The 17,964-nt window shown below is 39.3% G+C and overlaps 1 protein-coding gene across 10 annotated transcripts in view; it reads right to left on the bottom strand.

Moving 5' to 3' along the window:
- Positions 1-17,964, bottom strand: part of ENOX1 (ecto-NOX disulfide-thiol exchanger 1) — a 359,555-nt gene that overhangs the window by 200,073 nt on the left and 141,518 nt on the right. For 2 of the 10 annotated variants that reach the window (XM_019289588.2, XM_019289589.2), the window contains exon 1: positions 6,694-7,071. The exons of the other annotated variants lie outside the window; for them this stretch is intronic. The gene's annotated coding sequence lies outside the window, so the exon portion shown is untranslated. Of the gene's footprint in view, positions 1-6,693; positions 7,072-17,964 lie in introns of those variants that run through there. 10 annotated transcript variants of the gene reach the window in all.

Here is a 17,964-nt window from a genome sequence, read left to right as displayed (position 1 = left end):
ATCTTCTGGCACTCAGTTTGCAGAATAGCTGGCTGTTTGGCACCCTCTGCACCAGATGTTATCTTGTAAACTCAATGAACAGATGCCTATTCCATTCTCACAATAAAAGAATAATCAGAGTTACCACTTAATTCTGTGATTCAAAGTTAACGATATTTAAGATTTATAAATATGCAACAGAAGCATGTTAATTCTGTAACTGTACTAAAAAAAAAGGCATGTAGCTCAGGAATGAAACAAATATTTCATAAATATGCCTAACAATAAGGATTTAATTGATTAACAGTTTTAGCAGAACAACTGCAAAGAAGATTGCAGTTGTGAAGCACGTTTGTCATTTGACAAAGGGGAGGCTGTTACTCAGTATAATAACAATACTAGGTTTATTTTCTTTTAAGTATTCAAAAATATCTGCCTGAAAAATTCTCCAGATGAGACTGTTTGCTTATAATCTCAAGGTGGATTTCATACCATACTTAAGAGAGCAGACACCAAGGAGCACTGCATCACAGATCCTGTTATATTTATGAGGCCAGTTATGGCTTCACAGTAATCAGAAGTTTCATGGAAGGAGTTCTCAGACCCCTGTTTCATAGATGGATGACTAGGATACTTCATATGCCTTTTTTGACTCCTCCACCATGGCTACTTCAATACCAAATGTGATAGATGGGAAAAACTAGACATCAAAACAGCAGAAGGTTAAATTAATCATAAACCACTGCACTCTGTCAATTTATGCATTTATCCTGCTTCGCGTATCTAAGTTGGATGAAGTGCCTGGAGATTTTTGGTTGAGCAAACTGAAGTAATGAAAACAATTTCCTAAATAAAATATAAGCATTGTCAAGAGGTCATAAATAGAAGTCCAGCAAGATGAGTTTCCATCTCAAAAGGAGCAGAAAATTGGTTCCTTCAGACCCACAATCAAATGTGCCAATAAGTGAAATTTTGCGCATTGAAACAGAAAGACAGAGCACTGCAAAATGTGATAACCCTGCAAGTTAAAAAGGTTTTATATCATAGCCACTGCTGTTAGTAACAAGGTTAGTGGCACAATTTATATAAACCACACCAGTTTGTTCATCATCTTTCAACAACATATTCATTCAAGACCAATCCCTGTTTTCGTTTCCCATGAAATCAAATGCTGAAGATCAGTTATCAATTATGTCAATTTTAAAGAATTTACCATTCCCTCAAACTCATGTATTTCCCTCCCTTACTTTTGGCAACTTCTCTTTCATTGAAAAATAATAGTATAAAGCAGACAGTGGAATCTTCATTCTGAGTATTAAAGTTCAGAGAACAACTACAGGAAACAGCCAAGTTTTTTTTTAATTATTTTTTAATTAGTTCCTATGAAAATCTTAAAGGATCAGGCATAGCAGTAGAAAAGAGCTGGCAAAAAATGGTCCATATAAGAAGATCTAGAGGAAAAACATATCCCCACTCAATGATATTGGTCTAATATCTTGAACCCAACCTGCATAATATTTGCCATTTTTTAACAACCCATAGATGACACTAATTTACTCTGGAAGGTAAAGATAAGGGCAAGTGGTGAAGTACTGCAGTAAGACTTGAAGCCATGTTAAAACTAGGAAGAACCAAGGATCAACAGGAGCAGATGTGTACAGTGAAATAGTTGCTGCTGAAGACCACACATGATCCACATTTCATAAATTTTTTCGCTATTTTTTTTTTTAACTTAATTAGGGCTTATTCCAATCTACTCCCATGGGTTCAGTGTTCAAGGATAGGACACCCAAGCTGAACTTCAGGAGCTTATCTTTTGGTTTCATTACATCTGAAGGAAATCAAAGTCCTCTTCCTGTGTGTACAAATGCATGGCAAATAGAGACAATCAGGAGATTTGCTCCAAAAACACCCTCCTGTTCCTACACCACCAATACAGGTGCACTCTTTGTAGCTCAGAACCTAAGCAATTAAATAGCAGGTAAAATAGAAAACACATAATTTGAGAGTGCTGGACATGTGGAAAAAGCCAACAATCATGACTTTGTACACAGGGCGATGAAGTCTGTGGTAGGCTATTATCAGGCACAAATGAGGTTTCAGTCACAACAGTCAGCCCTTCAAACAGCTCAGCTCAGTGCTCATGAAAGTAAACGTGCTGAGTTTCACTGGGATAGAGTTAATTTTCTTCACAGTAGCTGGTATGGGGTTGTGTTTTGGATTTGTGACCAAAACAGTGTTGGTAACACAGGGATGTGTTTGTTACAGCTGGGCAGTGCTGACACCAAGTCAGGGCCCTTTCTGCCTCTCACCCCACCCTAGCAGAGAGAGGGCTGGGGGTGCACAAGGAGCTGGGAGGGGACACAGCTCGGACAGTTGACCAGAATTGGCCAAAGGGATATTCCAGATCAAATGGCATCATGCTCAGTATATAAATCTGGGGGAAGAAGGAGTAAGTAGGAGGACGTTCTGAGTCATGGAGTTTGTTTTCCCAATTCACCATTAGGCATGACAGAGCCCTGCTTTCCTGGAGATGATTGAACACCTGTCTGCCCATGGGAAGTGGTGAATGAAATCCTTTTTCTGCTTTGCTTTTGTGTGTGGCTTTGACTTTACCTGTTACAGTCAACCTGTGAGGTTTCCTACTTTACTCTTACAATTCTCTTTCCAATCCCACCAGGGGAAAGTGAGTGAGCAGCTGCGTAGTGCCTAGCTGCTGTCTGGGGTTAAACTGAACAATAAATCAAATTAGTAGGAAAGGAAAGGAAAACAAACAGAAATATCTTTGTCTTACTGCAAAAGTTTCAGCCTTATCTCCTGGTTTCTTTACCCAAAAAAGATGTGGAAAAATTTCATAGACCAATAGGAGGATGGCAAGTACACTCAATGGCATAGAGCAGCTTCCAGGTGAAAATAACTACACAGAGTTATTTTCAGCCTGGGAAAGCAGTGACTAAGGATAGGATGTGGCAGACATTCACAGAATCATCAGAGGAATGGAGAAGGTGGAAAGGAATCTGTTCATCCTGTCTGAAGATACGGAGGAGAACAGGGGCATATCATATGAAACTAGAATGCTACAGAACCAGCAAAAAGATGTGGTCGTTCATATAGCACATCATTAAATTGTGTGCAAGTCCTTGCCATGGGAAGCTCTAAATGCTAGAAGTTTACATGCTCTGAAAAGCTGACTGGACCAATTCATAGGAATGATGACCTGTCAAGGGCTATCACCTCTGGCTCAGCTAGTCTTTGAGCAATGAAGTGCAGCAACACAAAGTATTTTTTGGAAATACCTATACCTTCCTGTCCTCCTGTACTCTTTCTTAGGTTTTAATTTCAGAGCTGAAGACCGAGTATTGTGTTAGACCAACTTTTGACCTGACCCAGTTTGACTGTTCCTGCATTAGCCTTTCAGTCACTAGTCAATGGGAATAATCTAATAAATCAAAAATCAGAAGTTGATTCTGAACTGAAAAAAAAAAAAGAAAAGCTGACTCAACAAATTTGATTTATTTTTATTTACTCTGGAACATGATATTGGAGACTTAGATTTATAACCCAAATTTGTGCTGGGAAAAGAGTTTACATGTCACAGTCCTACACAAAGATGATGAAAAACTGTGAATGTAACAGAAAGTCTAAAGTTGACTCTCAGCATTCAGAATTATTATTTCTCAATGTATTTATTCCTGCACAATGAAATTTCCTAGCAAATGATCGTGGCTTTAGCATGCTAAGACCAATTTGATTAAAATTTCAAATACATGATGGAAAAAGAAATATGTCAGCAAAGCACGTCAGTTATTAATGACAAACTCTAAATTATGGTAGGCTGAACACTCTCAGCAGGCTGGGGGATTTGATTGTAGTGATCTTTGAGTCTGTCTTACAGAATTGCACTTTTTGCGGTTTGGACGATGTTAATTGTACCTCAGAGAGCACAACCAAATACTTTTACAAAAGCAAACATTTAATAGTATTTACACCATTTCCTTCCTTCCTTCCTTACTTCCTTCCTTCCTCTCTCATTTGAGTGTTTGGGTATTTCCCTATTCCTGTCTCCTGTCAAAGGCGCATTTGGAAACAGTTTGCAAAAGTCCTGTTTTTCCCCCGCTTCTTGAAATCCACATTATAATTATCCTAATCTAAAATTATCCAGTTTTGCAATGTGCTAATTTACATCTTAAAAAAAATATGACAAATGGATGAGTTATTATAAAAAAAAATTAGATCCCCTACATTTTGTGAACTGTGATTTTTTCCTATTTATAATGGAGCCCAAAATGCTGCATATGTTGGCTGAGGGTCACTAATGCTAGTAACTATTGCTCACAGCTGTTTTTTCTTTAAATACAGGATACAGTTGAAATAAGATCTGTGTCTGCCAGCACTGAGCTTCCCTGGTTTTGAGGGGGAATCTGGCATGTCCTGATTAACTGTGACCATGATTACTTTATTCAACAAGCCGCATACACGAACCAGCAATACACAATTAAAAATTGACGACTGCATCTTGATGAAAGTGGTTATTTCATGTAAACTGGGACCTTCTGGGAATTTTTTCCCCACCTTCTTTAACCATTACCACTAACTAAAACTCCAGCTTAATAGAGCCGTTACGAACAAGCAGTTAATAAGGCAGCTGTCTATGGCTTCAGCCACTCTGTGGAAACTAAGATATCATTTTGAAGGTGATGACATAATTCACAAGGAAATGGTGATTAATCCATCACACAAACTAGGACACTTCAGACTATGAGTAAAAATGCACATTATTCATTTGATCCAATTATTGTTCCAGGTATCATTCTACAGCAGAGACTTCAATTTTATTTTTTTTTTTATCTTGAACTTAATCTTTGCAGGAAGAAAAAAAAAGGAAAAGATGGAAAAAACCCAAATCAGAAGTGGAGATTTGGATTACTACTGGACTATGAATGTGGCTGTGGCAGAGGTTTCTGACCCCAAAGGTATCTTTTGCCACAGTGAAGTCCATTCCTTACTCCCTGAAGTATTCCTTGGGCAGAGCCTCTGCATGGGAGGGCACTTGCCCTGCTCATTGTAGCCTGCATATGGAAATTACCATTATTTTATCTTCAGCAACCCTCCTACAACTGACTCAGTGAAAAGAAATAGTTTGGGTCCAAACAATGCTTGCAGTGACCCTGTATCAGTGACCTAACTGCTTTTCACCTCAAGGCAAGAGCTGAGGTCTGTGGGTGCAAGGATCTCACTGCTCACTGGTCAAGAAGCAGCTGGCCATTCCTAATCTGGATGGCATGAAAGCTTCAAATGGTGGTAAATTAAGCACAGGTTAGTTTGGGAGCTGTAATCAAATGCAAGCAGGTTGCAATTGAAAGTTTGGAAATCTGGGCTGACAAAGTCCCAGGAATGTGCTCCGCTATACATACAGCACATATATAGATGCAGATAAAATGAGAGCTCTGTGTTAAGCACTTAGAGGTTTGTTTCAGCCCTCATATTATGGAATGGGTGTGCCTTATACAGGAGTGATATTCTTCATTGCCATGACTTCATGAACTTTGCAGTGAGACAGACTTACATCCTAAACTTTGGTACACCCCAACATACTCTGGCGAACTGGAAATCCTGTTACTCAGGCTCCCTTTGTCATCCAGGCTCCTCCACCAGGGTTATACTTTTCTATGAGACATTAAAAAGAGGCTCCTGAAGAAAGTAAACTAAAGGTCTGAACTGTTCACTGTGTCACTTTGGAAAAACAAATCCTGTACTTATTTCATGGCTGGAAATGATATCTCAGGCACAATCAAGAGTAAAGCATGAAAACTGAAAGAACCCTTTCAACACAGACATTGCCCCAGCTTTTACAAAGCATCCAGCTGCAGAGGGTTCATTGTTAGCACATAGGCATTCTTAAATATACTAGCTTTTTAAATTTCACAAAAAATGGATTTGGAGTTTTGTTCATATCAAAAGAATTATAACAAAGAAACAGGAGACTGAATTGATGATTAAGAAAAGCAGACACATTCATTTTCTTTTCCAAAGCAAAGCACCATAGGAAAACCAGACTACGGCTGCTGAAGGCATTCAGTGATGAAGAGTTTAGATTAGCATGCAAACAATAAAATGTTTGACTACATAAAAGATAACCTGAGTACCAGGTCTATATTTTATGCAAAAACTAGTTATAAAACTGCTGCATAAACGATCCCCATAGGGATAATTTAGGGAAAAATAATCTGAAATATTTACGTACCTGACAAACACTCCAGACTCTGGGAGATTTTTCTGCTGTTTATATGCCAATCGTCTAAGCCTACAATGCCTGGCTGTGATATCCAAAGTCAGGCTGACCACAGCTGCCAGCCTTGACACTGGGAGCAGCCTGGCTATGTGAGAAGGGCTAATCAGCCCAGGTGGAATATCACGCTAAAGCAGCCCCCCAGCGCCATGGCTGGTGTGTTCACACAGCTCAGGTGTTACTGAAGCCTGCCACAGAGACACATCCTAGGGTGATAAAGCTAACATGACAGCTGAGCCTCAGACCACCTACATTAACATTTCATCTGAGCAATGGTCCCTAAACCCATTGCAAAATGGTTGGAGCCCAAAGGATGCATCCTCCTCACTTCACTTTTTGTGCCCTGCACCTCTCTAAAAATGTTGCTTCCACCTTATCAGCCTCCCCACGTGTGCACATCTCCCCAGTGAAATACCATGTCCTACCTTGCTCCTGAATCCTTGGTCCAGAGTTCTTGCACAGTGGAATATGCAGAAGAGCCGAAAGCCTCTCCATACTAGAAGCATCACGTGTACCAGAGCATTGTACATTGATCCTGTACCTATTTATTCCATTTTTTTACCTTGTAGTGCTGGCAATACACCTCTCTTGCCTTTTGAGCAGCAGCACTAACACTGAATAACCAGCAAAAGAGACACATTGTAAGAGCTTATGAGCCACATGCATTTTGAAAGCTGGAGTTTGGCCATCATCATCATAAAATGAAAATACACCAGGTGTAGAAAAGTCTGCAAAAATCAGTTTGGAGAGAGCTTTTTCTTTCTTCAAGGGAGATTCGAGGAGCTTAGATTGTTTAGTCTAGCAAAATGAAGTGAAACAGCTAAGGGGAAAGGTAAGGGAGGATGTGTTTGCTCTCTATTAAATATTAATTAATACTCTATTAATTATTAATAAAGAGCTATTCAAGATAAAAGGTAATGGTGTCACAAAACAAATGGATAAAGGTTGTTCGTGAATATATTTAGGCTAGGAATGGAATGCCTCTGTCAAGAGACTATATGTTCCTGAATTCCATGTGCCAAGAGAGGGTTCAAGCCCTGTAGCCCAAATCCATTCTTTCATCTCGCTTCTGAAAGAAGATGCTAAGACCTAGTTTTCAAAGTCCTTTCCTAAATCTTGGGCAAAGAGAAAGCCAGTGTTTTCTAAATACAGGGGAAAAACCTCATCGTCTCAGACAGTTTTGAAAAGTGCTATTTGTAGTTTACATTATGAAGTCCACTTACACTGAGGTGGAATGAAACCACTATGCGGCCACCTGCCCTGCTGCCAGATGTTTATAGCACTTCACGGCTACCACCCTGGCCTGTGTTTAAACTAGAAGACTCTGAAGTTCATCTTCAGGATCTATAAGTGCACAGTTCTCCTAAGAACCACCTCAAATACATGGATCCATCACCAGAAGCATAAAAAGAGACATGGGATTACAGTGGGAGTGGGGGATGCTCCAAATGAGGTTTTCAAGACAATATTGTTTAAATCTCAACTGTAGTACTACAGTTGCCTATTGAAAGATATAGGTCAGTGCTCTGTCATAATCAACTGATCTCTTTAATACAGAGGTGGCATTGAATATTTACACAAAACATATCCATTACAAAAAGTTGCTTCCTGATATGAGTCATCCAGCAAGGAATAAGGCTTTATTGTGAATGGTGGGGCAAATGCACTGGGGAATATCATCACATCAAAATATATGCTCTTACTTCAGTGCTTTGTTGTCAGAGCATTTAAATTCTATGTGAAAAGCACAGAGAGAGTAGATAAGTCAAAGACATTTGAAATAGAATGAGAAGTACACCAGAACGATAAAAAAAAAGAGAGATCAATAAAAAAAGTCAAGTTTTCACCAATAATTTTAAAGAAGAGTGTTAAGAAAATAAATGTGGGTATAGACACATGGGAAATGGACTGTGGTTGTTTAAGGAATGTAAGGGAACTTTAAAGACTGAATCTTGGACTTAATCCCATTTAGAAAAAATATTTCTAATACCCGTTTCATAAATCTCTTAGAAGTTTTAGTACAGTTCCTAGTGAGAAAAGAAACCACAGAATGAGCTAATATGTGGCATTTATGTAACAGCATATTCAAAAGGCTCCCATGTTCAGAGAGAGCCTTGCAATCATGGCTACTCCGTGCCCAGCAAGTGGTTCTTTCAAAGCAGGGTTCAGGTGCACCATTTCACAGTCAAGAATAATTTGCTCACATCCTCCTGCCCCGTCTGTTACATTTGCTTTCTGGTTCAGCAAGTGACTACAGGTCATACATAAAACTTAAATGTAATAAAGACACAAATCCCAGGTTACCCACATAAATCCCTTGGTCTTCCATTGCTAAGATTTAAATTCAGTTGGTATGACTTAAACCGCACTTTCAATGCACTTGAGTAGCCAAAAGAATTTCCACCTTTTCCCCCCCCGCTAAAATAGGTTCTTCCATATTTTATTTGTTCTATAGGCATAAAAAATAGTCACAGAGGGTCACCAGCATTATATCATTAGCATGATATTAGTCTTGTCTGTGGAAGCAGAACTGTCAGTCTCTCCATCTCCTGGCACTGTGCCTGGTGACCAGCAACGGCTGTGACTGGAAGTTTTATGGGATAACCAATGAGCACTAGTAGGTAAGAAAAACAAATTGAAAAAAAATGCCCCAGAAAACCAAAACCTCACAATGCTAGAAAATGCACAAACTGCTAAATTTTCACCATTTTCAGGGGGGTTTGTTTGTTTGTTTACATTTATTATGTGCATAGGTCCTATAGGAGTATTATCTACTATAAATATGGAAAAATTAACCCCTGTTTCTAAACCAGCATTTCTGTACTGGGATTTCTGAGAAAAAAAAAAAAATGATGTGTATACAAAATGAATACAGAAAATTGCTAAACTCTGCTTTCAAACCTGTTCCCCACAGAAATCACAGATATGTATTGTGATGGGCAGATTCAGCAGGCAGGATAGAAATCCAGAGGTCTGTAGAGTCTCCATACATTCTATGAATTACACTTACATAAGACTGTCTAATGAAGTGTATTAGAATAAATGCCTTACCCCTATCAATACTTGCCTCTGTTGAAGTTTGACTTCTGACTGCACAGAACTGGAATTTTTTTTACCTTCTGAAGAAAAGTGGTGTGATGACAGCCACTACCAGGGAGTGTGCAACTGGTGCTGGAACTCTCGATAGATTTTGTTTGTTCATTTTAGTTATCGCACTTCAGATGCCTGATGGTGATTTACAGTCAAGGTGCTCAGAAATTAATAAGATGATCATGTCCTACCCTCACTTACATAGTTACCATCACTGGGAATGAATTGAGAAATGAAAGAAAAAAGGGGAAAAGAAAGATAAAGGGAGTAGGCCCTGATTTTCTGAGGAGTTGAGCACCTTGTAATGCCATGTGTGACCGACCAGGAGCAGAAGCAGCACACCAGATCAGCATCTACCCAAAACAGAAAAGGACAATTTAGTTACCTGCCAGATATTTCCTCCAGCCTACAGAAGGAACATTTCTCTCTGTTATTGACAAACAATAAGATAAACTGCAATACTGGAGTTTCCAGTCAGGAATGCATGTAATTGCAAACCAGCTACTGTTTGTTTTTAAATGACTAAAATACCAAAGTAATCTCAAGAAGTCCTCTGGAAAATGGGATTTATAATGAAAAATATTTGCTGAAAAAGCAAAAGTGAGAGTACAGTTCGTCTTCCCATTTGTCTTTTATGGTGCTTGACAAATTGACACACAATTGTTAATTATAGGCACTGAGTGCCACATGATTATGAATAAAATATTCCAGCTGATTGTAGCATAAGTCTAATAGCATTTCCAGGAAATTAAGTAGCATTCTTACGGATACTGAAGCCTACAAATTTCAAATCATGACATAATTAAATTTCTCAAGCAAATATTCAAAATGTTCTTAATTTTTGGTTAGCATTTAACCATATCACAACCTGAGAGTGTTCTCTGGAGAAATGTTTTGAATGCAGGCTTTAACAGCCACTGTGGGACACAAATCTGCAGATCACTGAAAATTATGCAGACGAATGTAATTTTGTACATTTTTTTGTGCAGGGTGTTTTCTGAATTTTTCTCTAAAATGGAGAAAAGAGAAAAGTAATTTTTCACTTTAGAGGTGTCAAAAAAATGTGAAAATACCTAATAGACTTGGGATGAGGCAGCTGCAACTACATAGTAACCAGAAGTGGAGAAGCTGACACACAATGATAATTTTTCTTCTCACTGAAAGCTGTGGGAATGTGTCCCTGACCTCCTCTTCCTCACCAGAGCTGGAGTGAACTTGTGTCCTTTTCCTGGTCAGGTCCAGTCCCTATGCTGGCACCATCTTCTCAGAGGCAGGATCAGGATGGAGAGGGTCACCTACAGGCATAGTGCCTAGTGAGGAGGGATCTCATTGGCACCACGTTTTCCATCTCCATCTCCATCTCCTCTGTTGTCTTCTCTATGTTTAAGAAGTAACACGGATTAAAAGAGAGTTCAGATCCATTACATACACAAAGACATACATTTTTTTCATAGGTTGGGAACAAGCTTCAGAAGACAAATATTGTGGCATTATTGGGGGAGTGTAACAGGCAAAGCATGTCAAAAAGGAAAACACTGATTGAACACCAAGATATACCAAAAAATAAAATTTGTATTGTAACCTTAAAGGAAAAGTGTCTTCTGAAGTGAAAATCCAAAATTTAAAAAAAAGGTGTACTCCTGTCAGAGATTTGTTTCTTCTACATTACATCTTGCTTGTCTCAAGTAATAGGAATACACAATGTGTTTTCATGTGTTAATTGTAAACTAAATATTTTATGAATCTACATAATTTTCTTGTCTCTGGAAGGTCCCAGTTGTTCCTTCAGCTTTGGAATGCCAGTCCAAACACATCAATTCAAAGGGTGAGCCAGATTACAGTACACACAAAACAGTGTCGTGGAACGACTATGCCTTGAAAGGCCTCTTGGAATTTGCAATTTTTTTGGTTCTTCACTCAAGAACAGGATTAACCATGCCTGCCCATTGCAGAAGGGGGTTACACATATTTGTCAGTGACCACAGGACCCTCTAGGTCTAAGAAGTATAAGCAAGGATCACCACTCCTTCAGCAAAGTGCACACCGGCTTCCTTGTCTGGTGTTGCTCAGCTCTGAAAAGTGACTCTGCTAACAAAACATTTTTGAAGAAAACAAACATAGATAAGATACTCAGCACAATCAAGGGTCTTCTATTCAGCATGGTAGATGTTTCTAGTTCAGGCTGAAGATACAATTCAAGAGTGTTAAGACAAACTCCTGAACAGAGACAAATACTTCAATGCTCAGCTGTAGATAATGCTCCTTGTGGGTCCTGAACTCACTTTGCCTTGAGGCAGCTGCAAAGGATCCTCATCAGGTTTCCCTTGCACTGAGAGCTGCCAACACAACTGATCACCAATGGCCTCAATGGCTTGATCTTGCTAAAGCACAAAGGTTGACAGTGCACACTGAGAGACTCCAGGAGATGGTGAGATTGTTAGAATGACTGGAAAGCCTTCAAAATAAACCAGAGAGGCACAAAGCTACCTCTAATCTATACTTTCCATGGAGGCTTCATCTCTGTCAAAATATTGATGAAACAATTCACTACTCAGCATCATGTTCTCAGGTGCTCGGCACCTGCAAGCACAGTTTTTCAGAAAGATCGGTTCCTCTCTCATTGCATTTTCCACATTAAAGTAGCATCTTTTAACACAGCAGAGCACCCCACAGCTCCCTCATCACTATTTCTAGAGAGGATTTCTGAGTAGCTGAACCTTCTCTTTCATGTCCTATTGAAACCCCCAGGTGTGCGCTCAGGGCTGGGGCTGGAATCCAAACCTTTCTGGAAGATGCCTCCTGCTGTGACCCCTCGCCGTATTTGAAAACAAGGAAATAATGAGGCATCTCCTCATCAAAGCCAATTAAACCACTGCCATCTATTCCAGAGGAGGTAAGATATGGAAGGCAAATGATTTTAACCACTATCTGCAACCATTTTTGACATACAGTGTAAAGCACTGGATATATTATAATCTATACTGCTTAGTTTCTGTAAGATCCTACTAACAGAGCTTGAGAAAATAATTAATGTTTAGGTGAAGAACATTGGAAGGAGAATGTGCAAAATGGATACAAGCTGGGAGGAGAAGGGGGAAGGAGCCTGGCAGGGGGCTTGGCATACAAAGGGGAGAAGGATGAAGGAAAAAGAGGAAATGAATGGAAAGTGGGTGAAAACATACTACTGAACATCAGAACATGCAGTTTGGTCAATAGTTCAGAAAAATGATACAATCTTAATACTTTTTGTTTTTTTCCCCTGATGTTTGAGAACCTGAATTACTGAAATAAATAGGCTTGTAAAAACACTTGTTCATCTTGCAGTCAGTTTAGTTCCCTGTATGGCTCACCGATCTGGGGTGACAAAGGCAAGTGTTAATGAGCAGTTTGCAAAATACACTGTCAACTTGTGAGCACGGGTTCAGAGGGCACCAGGCTCCGGAACGACATCGACACTGCTTGAACAGCTGGCCAATGGGCAACTCCACTCTGTCCTGTATCAAGAGGAATTTAATTATGGTACATTTAATCCATTAAATTAACTTTTTTTGGAGTCAGATTTTCTACTTCAGATATTTTTAAAGGCATCTACTCAGCTGAAGGAATTCTCAGCATGAAATACAAATATTTATAAACAGAAGTCATGCTGTCTCCATGTTGCAGCTCATTTTTCACTGTAATTTTTACAAACTGTGAGAAGCATTTTGTCTATTTGTAGCTAACTCAGGCTTTTTTTTTCTGTAGCCAGTTCAACATAATTCATTTTCTCTAAACCTAGAGGGCTGGATTAAAACAAAATCTATCACTCCTCCACCTGCTACAAGAGTAAAGAAAAAAGTTCTCCAAAAATCCATCAAATTCTCAGCCCACTTCCAAGGAGAAAGTTCTGTGATTCTTGTTCAGTATGAGTGATCTCTTGATTTGGAGTTTTCAGACCCCTTTTTCCCCCAGCTAACCGCCTGAGCTTCTCAGTGCTAGCCTGCACAGCAGACCCTCAGGGTCTGAAGCTAAGTAGAAACCTCCCTTTTAGCTAAGCCCTCCTGGTCTGTCATGCAGACATGAGAGAAATAATTGCTCTATGTGCAGAGGAAATTCAGCAAATTGAAAGTGAAATAGCTGAAGCGCAGGTTTTGAAAAAAGAAAAAGACCTTTACAGAAGAGAATATCAGTTTTCTCTCCAACCTACTGGGTAAAATATCTCTTAGTAAGTTTGCTTTTACATTTTAGGCTGTTTCCCCCTAAGGTTAACTATGTCCTTCCCACGTAAGACACTGCCTTGGTGTCTCATGTATCTGTTTCCTCCTATTGCAGCCCAGGCTGCCTCCAGTGAACATCCATCACCACGGGATCCGCACGCTTTTTGGTCTCTCATGGGAAACGGCATTTATGAAAGACACTGTGGCTTTCTACCATGAAAATGTCTACAGCACTACATACAGTAGAATTATGACTTCTATAAAGAAGGGGAAAAAAATAACCCAGACAGGATATGAGGAACATCTGTTTATATGAACACCCTTAGGATCAGCAGTCTGAGCATGAGAACCGTCAATACATAGCAGACAAAATCACTCAGAGCGCACACGAAGAAATAAGACTTGAAAGGTAACATTTTAAAATAAATTGTTTCTTCTCAGATCTGAATTAAACCCAGATGATCACTTTAAGTTAATATAGCAACATCATGGAAAAGTGATTTATCCTTTAATTGTCATAATATTATCATTTACAAAAAGCACATACGATTGGCAAATCTGATTTTGTGTACATCCTGAACAAGCCAATTAGCACCAACACTATCTCCTGCAATCACTCTCTAGCCAATTGCTTCCCATCATTTTTTTTCATAGAAATCGTCTGTACTCATAGCTCTTAATGAAGCAGGTAACTAGTTTTGGATTTCAATAATTCAGTTCCTTCAGCTAGAAAAGTTCACACATTTCAGTTCACCTAATCTTCTGCTGATTTACTTCCATGTACATCAACATATAAATTTTACTAAACCATGTTTATTGCTACGAAAAGAGGTACTTAATATGCACACAGCATTTAGATATGAGTGAAAATTATAACACTGTTTACCGACAGTATCAATAAAACCCTCTTGTTTTTAACTTTAAAACTGCTGTAAAGCAGTGATCATATCTGCTGACTAAGATGGCTAAATCCCTAATAAAAATTGCCAAAATAACTAACTTTCTTCACACACTTGTCTAAAGTGGGGAAATAAACTTGTTTTGACTTTTTTTTATTTTGCTAATTTCTTTCCAGTCTGATTCCCCAGATCTTTAAAAAATAATTCTGTGCCTGGAATTCTAAAATGATTCTGCAGAAGTCTTATAGAAAATACATTTTGATTTTTGCACATTAATTTATCCCAGAGGTCAGTAACTCCTATTCAGCTAGAAGACTGAAACCAGTACCACATATCGAACTAAAAGAGCAAAACCAATATGTTTGAATATCTAGTTGTATCAGGGAATAAAGTTCATGAGAAATTCAGCAGTCACATTTGTTTATTTATGTTTCCATGTGTCAAACTCTGAAAAACAAACAGCACTGCTGAAATTATGATCTGTTCACAGATAAATGACAAAGAAGGAATGAGGTCAACCTAATAAATTATTTGTTCACTGCATACAATTGACCCTCTTCTGCCATGTCTTCAAGCAAATATCCCATCGCTTTCAGTCCGCAGAACAGCTGTTGCACTGGCTCCTGGCTGTGTGCAGGAAGTTTGTTTAAATAAGGAGCAAGAATTAAGGACAGATTTCAAAACAAGTGGGAAAAAAGTTACTACCCTACTCTTTAAAGAATTCTGGACTCATTTTATTAAACTACAATATATCACTTTTTCTTTGCATGGTGAATCTTCAATTTATGAAGTGCCCCATTTAGCATTATTATGAAAATAGACTTCATGGCTTTTAATTGGTTTCCTTATCAGTCCCCGAAAAACAGTTTTTAATAAACTAGGAATGGACTAACTCATTCTGCTAATTTCAAATCCATGCTCTGCAGAGTAGAACTCAGATATAATGTGGCTTCTTTCAGCTTAGGCAGGAATGAGGGATAGAGAAGAGAGGGACAAAAAAAAAAAAAAAAGGATACTAAAAGAAAAGGATTCTTACCAAAAATACAAGCTCCTGCAAAGGGGATAAAGCTTTATCACCTTCTTTATCCAGAACAACCTTGCAGAGACATTTGGAATTGTGACTGGATTCCTAGAGGATGCAAGACCACAGGTAGAGCTGGGGATTTGTGGGCAGCTCCTCAGCTCTGGTGAGGTGTGTGTGGGGAAGCACAGATGGAACCTGACTGAAAGCGACCAGCAGAGACAGGAGAGATGTTTGGGTTAGCTCAGTCCCTGCCATCATGTGTCTTGCACCAGCCTCTGCCCTGGAATGTGCTGAAGAGGGAAGTGCAACTGTTCATGCAGACTGGAACAGTCTTGGGCAGGGGTGGTGGTTTGCTCCTTCCAATTGTCTCACATTTACTTTGTGTCCTGCCCACACTCTGCTGTGTCAGTAAGGAGGGGAATGAAGCTCTTTGCTGTTTTTCCTCCCCAGACACAAGTAATTTCTGGAGAACAGGACCTCTGTACTCACTATACTAGATCATGTGCCTTCAATTACACACCTGCTCTCAGCATTTTGGGGAGAACCAGTGACTAAAACCACAAGGATCCAGGCTTTGCTGAGTCTTACCTTGTGTAATTCAAGCCTGTCAGCAGGATCCATGTCTGCATTCCCATTCAGTCTCGATGCAATCAGCTGCGTAATGGCCAAGTCCTGCTTTGAATGTCTCAATGAATGACGTATTTATTATCTGTGCCCAAGCTCACAGGGTTTTGTCTGGGAGAGGAGATGGCAGTGGGGAGCAGAGCTTGCTGAGTGTGATTTTTAAAAGCCCTTACAACAGCTGTAGCACAGTGGCATGGTCCTGGCTCCAAGCATGCAGTGACCACCCTGGATGGGCCTGGCCTGCAGGAGCTGCAATCCTGCAAACCTGAATCTTTAGCATGGACCTCCTGTGCTGCCCAGGCATGACAATAAATGGCTTTTTCTGAAGTAATTATCCATCTCCTTTTTATCAATTCAAAAAAATTGCATTAAAATTTAACAGATTTCTAAATACATAGGAAAGGTCCTACTCTGCCAGCCCTTGCACCGCAGGGTCTTAATGTGCCTCCCTGGGACCATATGGCACTTGTTAACACAGTTTGGGGCCCTTGTTAACATAGTTACAGTTTTACACATTAATTTCAACTCTGTTTTTGAAGTATGGAATAGAGGTTCCAGCCTTTCCTTATCAAGGCATTAAACCAGTTTGATACTTGACCATTTGGTAAATCTGTGATGCTGCTATCTATTCCAGTAGTCAAAAGACCATGGTTATTATTATTAAGAAGTTTCTGGGCTCTATACTCTTCAACATAATTGGCTGGCTCATGAGCATGGACTCAAAAGATAAGGAATTTTTGCAATCTGGCAGTCTCCTGGGTTTTGCAGGTGTTTTTTGTTTTGGTTTGGTTTAAGTCATGCTTGGCTTTTAATGTTTATACTTGTTTCCTTTAGCTTGGAAAATGGCCCTCCACTAAGGACATACTGCCATAGAGTGCCTGCACTGGGTTCACTTTCTTGAAAAAAGACTCTGAAAAGTCACCTTTATTGTCCTTATGGTGGACCCCAAAAGAGATGTAGACAGAAGTGAAAGAGATGTGAAAAAATGTTTGTTTCTTCTCAGAAGATACCTACATCAGATTCCTACTCCCTTTCTGTCTTCTCTAGACTAACTGGAGGCTACAGGGTAATGCTACAGGGATACTCTCAGGAGAGGCACTGAGGAGATTCCCACAGCAGTGGTGTCTGAGGCACAGCCAGACGGACACACCATGCCAAGTCCTGCTGGGACTCCAGCTAGCAAAGAACAGGTAATGTACTGGTGTAATTTCAAAGATACTTTTGGGCTCAGTTCCAGCAGACACCAATTAATTCCCCCAGAGCAGCTCAAAATTGAGACAGCACATCAGTTCCCAAACAGAACTAAGAGCTTTACCCACTCTTTCCATTTTCTCTTGTTAACAAAATATCAAACCCAATCAAAATATCAAAAGCAGTACAACAAATACACATTTTACCAAAAGCAGCATAGCAAATAAATGACATAATGCAGTCATCAAAATGTGTGCATGTGTAAGCCAACCATATATACTTGTTTTTGCTAGCTTGCTAAATGAAATGGCACAGGACAAGTCTAGCAGAATGAAATTTAATTCTTCCCTTACATGTAAAGCTGTCAGAGTTTAATAAAAATAATCTCACATGATGACATCTGACTCTTCTATTCGAAATAATACATTACAAAGAATTTATCAGACATCATCCTGGATTTGGTTTAGGTTTCATTTTCCTTCTTTTTCTTTAAGACCTAGGACAAAACCAAATGCTGCTGAGTCTTAGCTTTAAAAAATGAAAATGTCAGGGTTGAGAGTGAAGCCCACATCTACTGCAAAGTTGCAGAACTGTAAGGCAGAAGGATATGTTAAAAAGCAATATAGAAACAATATATTGGGGAAGAAACACCAAACATCTCCCTAAAATACT

Source organism: Corvus cornix, chromosome 1 (genome assembly GCF_000738735.6).
Source record: "Corvus cornix cornix isolate S_Up_H32 chromosome 1, ASM73873v5, whole genome shotgun sequence".
NCBI lineage: Eukaryota > Metazoa > Chordata > Aves > Passeriformes > Corvidae > Corvus > Corvus cornix.
Note: the sequence above shows the minus strand (reverse complement) of the source record. Positions and strands in the feature narration are given on the sequence as shown.